Raw genomic sequence first — 7,780 nt, forward strand, 5'->3', positions numbered from 1 at the left:
TTAACCTAACTCATGCTAACTAACATTCATTAAGATCTCTTCAAAACCTTGTTAATTATTTACTGGCTTCCACACTCTGTTGGACTTTATCCCCTGAACCAACCAAACTGAACTCTGCCCTGTGAGAGGCACCCTCTCATCATTACCCAGTCCACTCATTTACTCACGCCCAGGACTATCCATAACCTGTTTGTATGAGTGATGTGCCCTCACTGCTTGCTGGCTGTACCTTGAACCCACCCACCGTATACCCCGCATTGGGGACATGACAGACGGTGTATATGTATATGCTGCCTAACACCAAAATGCTAACATCCCCCCACAACCTGTATGTTACCCCCAATGACACAATAACTGATGCTTCAAACACTTTGTATCGTTTATTTGTAAATATTCTCTAATAAAATTTAAATCTGTTCTTATCAGTTTAATATCTGATAGGTCCTTTATTTGAGGACTGTATGTTAAATTGATTTTTGAAACAAGGGGATGGAATAGGAGCTTGCTCTGTCTACCCCATGCATTGACCTGGTATTGCAGTGTCTCCAGGACCAGTGCCTCTCCTTCTGGGGAGAACTGTGTGGTTAAAAAAGCAGAAAATGTTTCACTCTAAAAATGCTGATTTGAGAAGGATTTTTTTAAAAGTAGTTGAAAAATCAGGTCTTTTTAGTTCTTTGGTTTCTTCATGATAACATATTGTTAAAATTTGTTGGGAGTGTTTTCTGAGTCTACAGATGTGAGTTTCTTTGTCTTGCTGGAGGATTGTTTTAAAAACTGGAATTCTTCTGTTTGCTGTGAGTCTTTTCAACAATATGAAGGACAAATGCGTTTTGGACTGAGGGTCTGTTTGGGAGATGGTTGTTTGGGTGTGTGGGGGGAACACAGATTGGTAATATTTGAGGTCACATGTATATCAATAATTAACTGCATGAGTTACACAGACTTCTCCCCACCCAGCCTATGTTCCATGTATCTTGACTGAGCCTGCCGCCCACCATCCCAGAGCAGAAGCCTGAGCCCCACGGCACGTGGGAAGGTGGGGAACTCCCGCTGGTTGCCTGCTCCTGCAGTGTTTATGACTCCGGAAAGGGGGTAGGGACCAGCCCCTGCAGGCAGCCCGGGGGATGAGCCGCTGCTTTGCTGCCCCTGACTCCCCCTCAATTACAGGAGGCTGTGGCCACAATAAAAGCCCCTGGTGGCCACATTTGAGAAATGCTGGAGCCTCACAGTAAACAAATCCCAGCAGGTTTGTCACACCCTGTCCCCCACCCTGGGGATTTCCTGCCCTCTCCCACCCAGACCAACCTTCCTGGAAGTTCCCACTGTATTTACTGCCCTTTCTCCCCACAAAGGGAACCCGCCAGCAACTCCCTGATAATCCCTCCCTCAACTGGCTCCACCGCAGCCATTTCCCTTCCCCGGCCCCTGGGAGGACGGAATGAGCTGGAGCAAAACATGGATGTTGCGCTGCAGCCTGTTAGTGCAAAAAGGGCAACTGGGAACATGTCAGAACAGGAAATAATTTCACAGCACAATTCCCCCCAGGCTCTTTCCCTGCACACAGATATTCTAGCTTGTCCTGCATGGGACAGAAAAATTCAAATCTAGGGCTGTCAATTAATCGCAGTTAACTTACACAATTAACTTTTTAAAAAATCATGATTAATCTGTTTTAATCACACCGTTAAACAATAGAATACCAATTTAAATTTATTATATTCTTGATGTTTTTCTACATTTTCAAATATATTGATTTCAATTACAACACAGAATACGAAGTGTACAGTGCTCACTATATATAGTTTTATTACAAATATTTACACTGTACAATATAAAGTACTGTAGTGCAATCTCTTTATCATTACAGTGCAACTGGTATATGTAGATTTTTTTTTTGCTGTTGCAGAAGTGCACTCAAAAAGAAAACAATGTAAAGTTTTAGAGTCCAGTCAGTCCAACTTCTTGTTCAGCCAATCACTAAGACAAACAAGTTTGTTTACATTTACTGGAGATAATGCTGCCCGTGTCTTATATACGTCACCTAAAAGTGAGAACAGGCTCTCTCATGGCACTTTTGTAGCCAGCGTTGCAAGGTATTAACGTGCCAGATATGCTAACATCCATATGCCTTCATACTTCAACCACCATTCCAGAGGACATGCTCCATGCTGATAACGCTCGTTAAAAAAATAATGTGTTAATTTGTGACTGAAGACCTTGGTGAAGAACTGTATGTCTCCTGCTCCATGGTTCTATCCGCATTCTGCCATAGATTTCGTTTTATGGCAGTCTTGGGTGATGACCCAGCACATGTTGTTCACTTTAAGAACACTTTCACTGCAAATTTGACAAAACACAAAGAAGGTATAACGGGAGATTTCTAGAGATAGCTACAGCGCTCGAGCCAAGGTTTAAGAATCTGAAGCGCCTTCCAAAATCCAAGAGGGACGAGGTGTGAAACATGTTGTCAGAAGCCCTCAAAGAGCAACACTCTGATGCGAACAGTACAGAACCTGAACCACTAGACAGGAAAATCAATCTTCGGTGGGTGGCATCTGACTCAGATGAGGAATATGAATGTACTTTGGCAGGGGCCATTTCGCCACCCCAAGCACGGTGGCACACCACGGGGGGCGCTCTGCCGGTCGCCTGTCCCGCGGCTTCAGTGGACCTCCCACAGACGTGCCTGCGGATGCTCCACCCCAGCCATGGGACCAGCAGACCCTCCGCCGGCACGCCTGCGGTAGGTCCACCGGAGCTGCCTGCCGCCCTCCCGGGACCAGTAGAGCGCCCCCCGTGGCATGCCGCCCCAAGCACATGTTTGGCATGCTGGGGTCTGGAGCCGCCCCTGTACTTTGGATCGTTATCGAGCAGTACCTGTCATCAGCATGGAAGCATGTCCCTGGCCTCTGATTGCTAGAAGCTAGGAGGGGAGAACAGGGGCTGGAGCTCTCCATGGCTGCCTGGTCTGGTCACTCCCTCTGAAGCCCGTAGCCAGGGCCAGCCTTAGGGGTTGGTGACACCAGGGAATTGCCCAGGGGCACCGTGGTCAAGGGCGGTGCTGTACGGTAGCAGAGAGGTGTGTGCTGCCGGTGTAAAGTCAGAAACTGCTCCCGGCTGGCAGGGGAGTGCTGCCTGGGGTGGTGCCCAGATTTCTCCCTGCTCCCTCCCGGCATAGGAGCATGGGGGGACGGAGGGGAAGAGAAGGGGGAGAGAGCGGATACTGCTCCCCCCCAATGTTCCTCCGTGCCCCCCTAGGTGCTGTGAGGGGGGAGCCAGGAGCGACATCAGGGCTCCCTGCCTCCAGGTCACCTTCCCCACCTGGGCTGCATAAGGGGAGGACAGAGAGCAGCAGCCCAGGTGGGGAAGGTGACCTGGAGGCAGGAAGCCCCGATATCGCTCCTTGCTCCCCCCTCACAGCCCCTTAGCGATGTGCGGAGAAGCAGTGTTCAGGGGCGGTGGGGGGAGCGAGCAGCAATGCCAGCTACTCCGTGCATCCTGGTCAGTTTTCCCAAGTGGGCACAGGAGGGGGGGCAGGGGTTAGGGGAAAAGGGGGCACAGTGCAGGGATTACGGGTGCGGGAGGAGGCAGGGGTTAGGGGTGCAGGGGTTAGGGGCGCAGGGTTAGGCATGCAGAGCTTGGGGTGCAGAGCTTTGGGGCACCAGAGGGTGTGCAGGGTTAGGGGGACAGGAGGGGGCACTGGGGTTTGGGGTGCAGAGGTTAGGAGGCAGGGTGAGGAGTGCAGGAGGGAGGTGCAGGGTTGGGGTGTAGGGGTGCCAGATGTCACAGGTTTGGGGGGAGCACAGGGTTAGGGGTGTAGGGGGCACAGGGTTAGGGGTGAGGGACGTAAGGGTGCTGGAGGGGGTTCAGGGTTGGGGATGTAGGGGTTAGGGGTGCTGGAGGGAGCACAGGGTTAGGGGTGCAGGGTTAGGGACGCCAGAGGTTGGGGATGTAGAGGTTGGGGTGCTGAAGGGAGTGCAGGGGGAGCACAGGGTTAGGGGTGCAGAGGTTAGGGGTGCCAGAGGGGGGCACAGGGTTGGGGCATGGGGGAGGACGCAGGGTGAACAGTGCAGGGTTAGAAGCACAGGAAGGGGCACGGGGCTCTCCTGTGGCCCAATCCACAGGAGACTGACCCCATGTTTAAAGAACAAACCTCTATACTAAGGGCTGCAATATCCACTGGGGTGAGACAAACGGCATCAGCTCCTTGCTGCCCAGCCTGTGAGAGCTGACTGTGCGTCTATAAAGGGAACAGTGAATGGAAGTTAAGTGGCTCCGGGACGCGCTCTGTTAGAGCCCCACCGGGAACAGTGAGCGGAAGTTAAGTTGCCTCCTGTTCTATAACTGATGGGTGGCGGGGGCAGCAGGGATTAGGGGCATGGAGAACGGGGGCGCCTGACAGGCGTTGGGCTGTGGGGTTCCCTGCTGCGGGGTCCCTGCTGCAGCTCCGCAGACTGGAGCCTGCTCCTCCTGTGCAGGGCCAGCTCCAGCTTTTCTGCCGCCCCAAGCAGGAGGGGGGGAAAAGGATAAGCTGTGGCTCTTCGGCAGCAGCTCAACCACACTGCTGCTTCTGCGGCAGTTCGGCGGCGAGTCCTCCCTCCCTTCCTCTTTGGCAGCAATTCGGCGGCAGCTCAAAGACTAAGACAGGGAATGAGGGACCCGCCACTGAATTTCCACCAAAGACCCAGCCGTGCTGCCCCGATACCGGACAGGCCGCCCCTTTGAACTGGCCGCTCCAAGCACCTGCTTGCTACACTGGTGCCTGGAGCCAGCCCTGCTCCCGTGACAAGCAGGGGCTGGTGCAGAGCGTGGCAGGGCAGGGAGATGACATCTCCCCTAAGGGCGGGGCCTTTTCACAGCAAGGGCAGCACCTCCCCGCAGTAGCACAGACCCCACCTGCTCCTCCTGCTTTCTCCTGACACCAGCACCACCTTTCCCAGCACCGCCTCATGGCAGCATCTGCTGCCGGACTCGCACCAGAAATGGGAAGTCTGGGCCGGGCCTGGCAGCGGCTGTCAGGAAATGGAAGCAGGAGACACGACCACTCCCAGGCGCAGGGGGGCCTGTCCTGGCTGGTGGGAGATGGAGGCAGTGGACACTACCACTCCCATGGTGCCGTAGGGTTTTCAGGTGGGGTGCCCCCGAGGATGGGCTCAGGGAGGTTTGGCAGCTTAAAGAACTGAGGGGGGGAGTTGCTTGGAGAAGGTTTGAGGACCAACAGCGAAGGGAAAGTTGGACACTTGCCAGAATACCAGGGAGACAAGGCAGGTGAGGTGATACCTGTTACTGGACCAGCTTTGGAGTCACACAGGGTCTTCTTCATGCAGGGGAAAGGTGCTCAGAGTATCACAGTTCAATAGAAGGTGGAACGCTCTGCCCCGAACACCAGACAGTCCCCTACTTCCTGGAACAGGGGGGCCTGTCCCCATTGTTCTGTAAACAGCCCCACCATGTACCCCAGAGGTGGCTGCATCTTAGCACCAAGACACCAGTGGTCACTGCTCCAGAGGAGATGGTACATACAGGCCACTGCCCTATGTGGCCCCCAGACGTCACAGACTGTGCACTGTCTTAGCTGGTCCCACACGTTACTGCCCCAAGAGGTGAGGTACATACAGGCTACTACTCAAACTGGGCACCTGGGGTCACTGCAGCAGTGGTTGGGGGGATACATGTAGGGCACTGCTGCACATGGCCACCAGGGGGCACTGCTGCAATGGGGGTGGGCAGGGGGGATGATAAACAGGCCACTGCCTGAAGTGGCCACTACCACAATGGTGTGGGGAGAGGGGGAGGGAGATACCAATAGGGCACTGCCACACCAGGGCACCACGGGGAGGTCACTGCTCCAATTAGTAGAGATACACATGGGGTAGTGCCCCAACTGGAGGCCCTACCCCAGAGAGAGAGGGGGCGGGGGAGAGAAGAGGAAATCAAAGGCCACTGCCTCACTTAGCCACCAGGGGTCACTACCTAAATAGGGGACACACACACACACACACAGGGCACTGCCCCACCTGACCAGCAGGGGTCACTGCCCCAATTGGGGGATATACAGAGCGTATTGCCCCACGGGGATGCCAGGGATCAGTGCCTGCCATACCTGGCACAGGAGTAGAGGGGACAGGGTGACCAGATGTCCCGATTTTATAGGGACAGTCCCGATATTTGGGGCTTTTTCTTATGTAGGTGCCTATTACCCTCCACCCCGTCCCAATTCTTCACACTTTCTATCTGGTCACCCTGGAGTGGGGGGAGGGAGGGGAGATGCACACAGGGCACTGCCATACTTGGCCACCAGTGCACATCCCCAGTGGGGGAGTGACACACACCAGGAGCAGGGCTCACTGCCACAAAGGGGTTGGAAGATACCCAGGGCACTGCCTGACACGGCCACCCAGGCACCCTGCCACCTTGGGGGAGGTGAAGAACACACCTCAGGCACTGACTCCTCTGGCTACCAGTGGTCACTGGCCCAATGCAGGGGTTGGGGGGAGTAAATACACCCAGGGGACTGCCCCACCTGGGCAACACGAGTCACCGAGATGAGAGTGGGATATGCAGAGGGCACTGCCCCAATGGCTGATATACATGCAGGGCCCTGCCTCACCTACCCACCAGCGCTCACAGGCGCAATGGCAGTGGTGGGGTCACATAGGCAACTGCCCTCAGTGGCCACCAGGGGTCGCTGCAGCAATGCTAGGGGGGATACATGCTAGGCATTGCTGCCCCTCACCACCAGGAGTCACTGCTCCTACAAGAAGGCACCTACAGGACACTCCCGTGCCTGGCCAGCAGGGGTCACTATCACTGGGGAGGGGCTATGGGGAAGCAGAGAAAGAGCAACTAACTGCAGTGGGGAAAATCGTCATCTACCGGGGAGAAAGAACGGACTCCGCTAGGGCATCGCACCAACTCCGGCCAGGCTGGATACCAGCAATTCGCGGCTGGAGCAGCTCCAGCTAGAGGCTGGGCGGAGGCAGGTGACCTCGGTCTCTGTGCTGAGCAGGATGCTTTGGCAGCGAGGAGGGACAGGGAACCCCCCTGCCAGGGTCTTGCTGCCCAAGGAGGGGGAGATCTGTGGCAGCTTTGGAGTTGCTGGTTCAGCAGCCGTGAGCCGCACGCTTGTCCCTGCCTGAGCTCTCCAGGAGCACATAACACACAGGTGCGCACTGCATGTAGGCACCAGTGTAACGACAGGGCCAGACTCTGCTGAGTGCTGCCTGTGAGAGACAGGGGCAGAGTCAGACGGGCAGATGGGGGCAGGAGATGACAGGGCCAGCGGCCATGAGCTGAACCCATCAAAAGTCCAGCCTGTGATGTCACCATCCGTCCCTGCAGCTCTCCATCTGTCCCGCTGTCCGTCAAACTCTCAACCTCCCATCCATCCCCAATGTATGCCACCCCCCACCCACCCACCCATCTGCCTCACACACTCATCTATTTCCTCATCCATCCTGCAATAGAGGCCGCATGTGAGAGAGAGAGAGAGAACTACGCTTCCCAGAGTGCACCGGGAGGGGGCGCGTTGTCTGAGCACCCTGCCCGTCACTTCCGCTCTGAGACGAGCCAGGAACTACAACTCCCAGCCTGCCCGGGGCCTCCATCCTCCAGCCCAGGTGAGGGCGGGTCCCTGGGTCCACCTGACACCTCCCCCGCAACGCAACTCCTCATCCCCGCCCCGCCCCCAGAGAGCCCCGGCCCCGCCCCCCTCCGGCTCCTGACACGAACTCGCGTGTCCCGAGGTCTCGGCCCCGCCCCCCCCGCCGCGCCGCGCCCC

The 7,780-nt window shown here is 55.8% G+C and overlaps 1 non-coding gene across 1 annotated transcript; it reads left to right on the top strand.

The window, feature by feature from the left end:
• Positions 1-375: 375 nt before the first annotated feature.
• LOC120376398 lies at positions 376-565 on the top strand. The gene has a single exon (XR_005587279.1). It is a non-coding gene; the product is annotated as a U2 spliceosomal RNA (small nuclear RNA).
• The last annotated feature ends 7,215 nt before the right edge of the window (positions 566-7,780 follow it).

This window comes from Mauremys reevesii, linkage group 12 (genome assembly GCF_016161935.1).
Source record: "Mauremys reevesii isolate NIE-2019 linkage group 12, ASM1616193v1, whole genome shotgun sequence".
Classification (NCBI taxonomy): domain Eukaryota; kingdom Metazoa; phylum Chordata; order Testudines; family Geoemydidae; genus Mauremys; species Mauremys reevesii.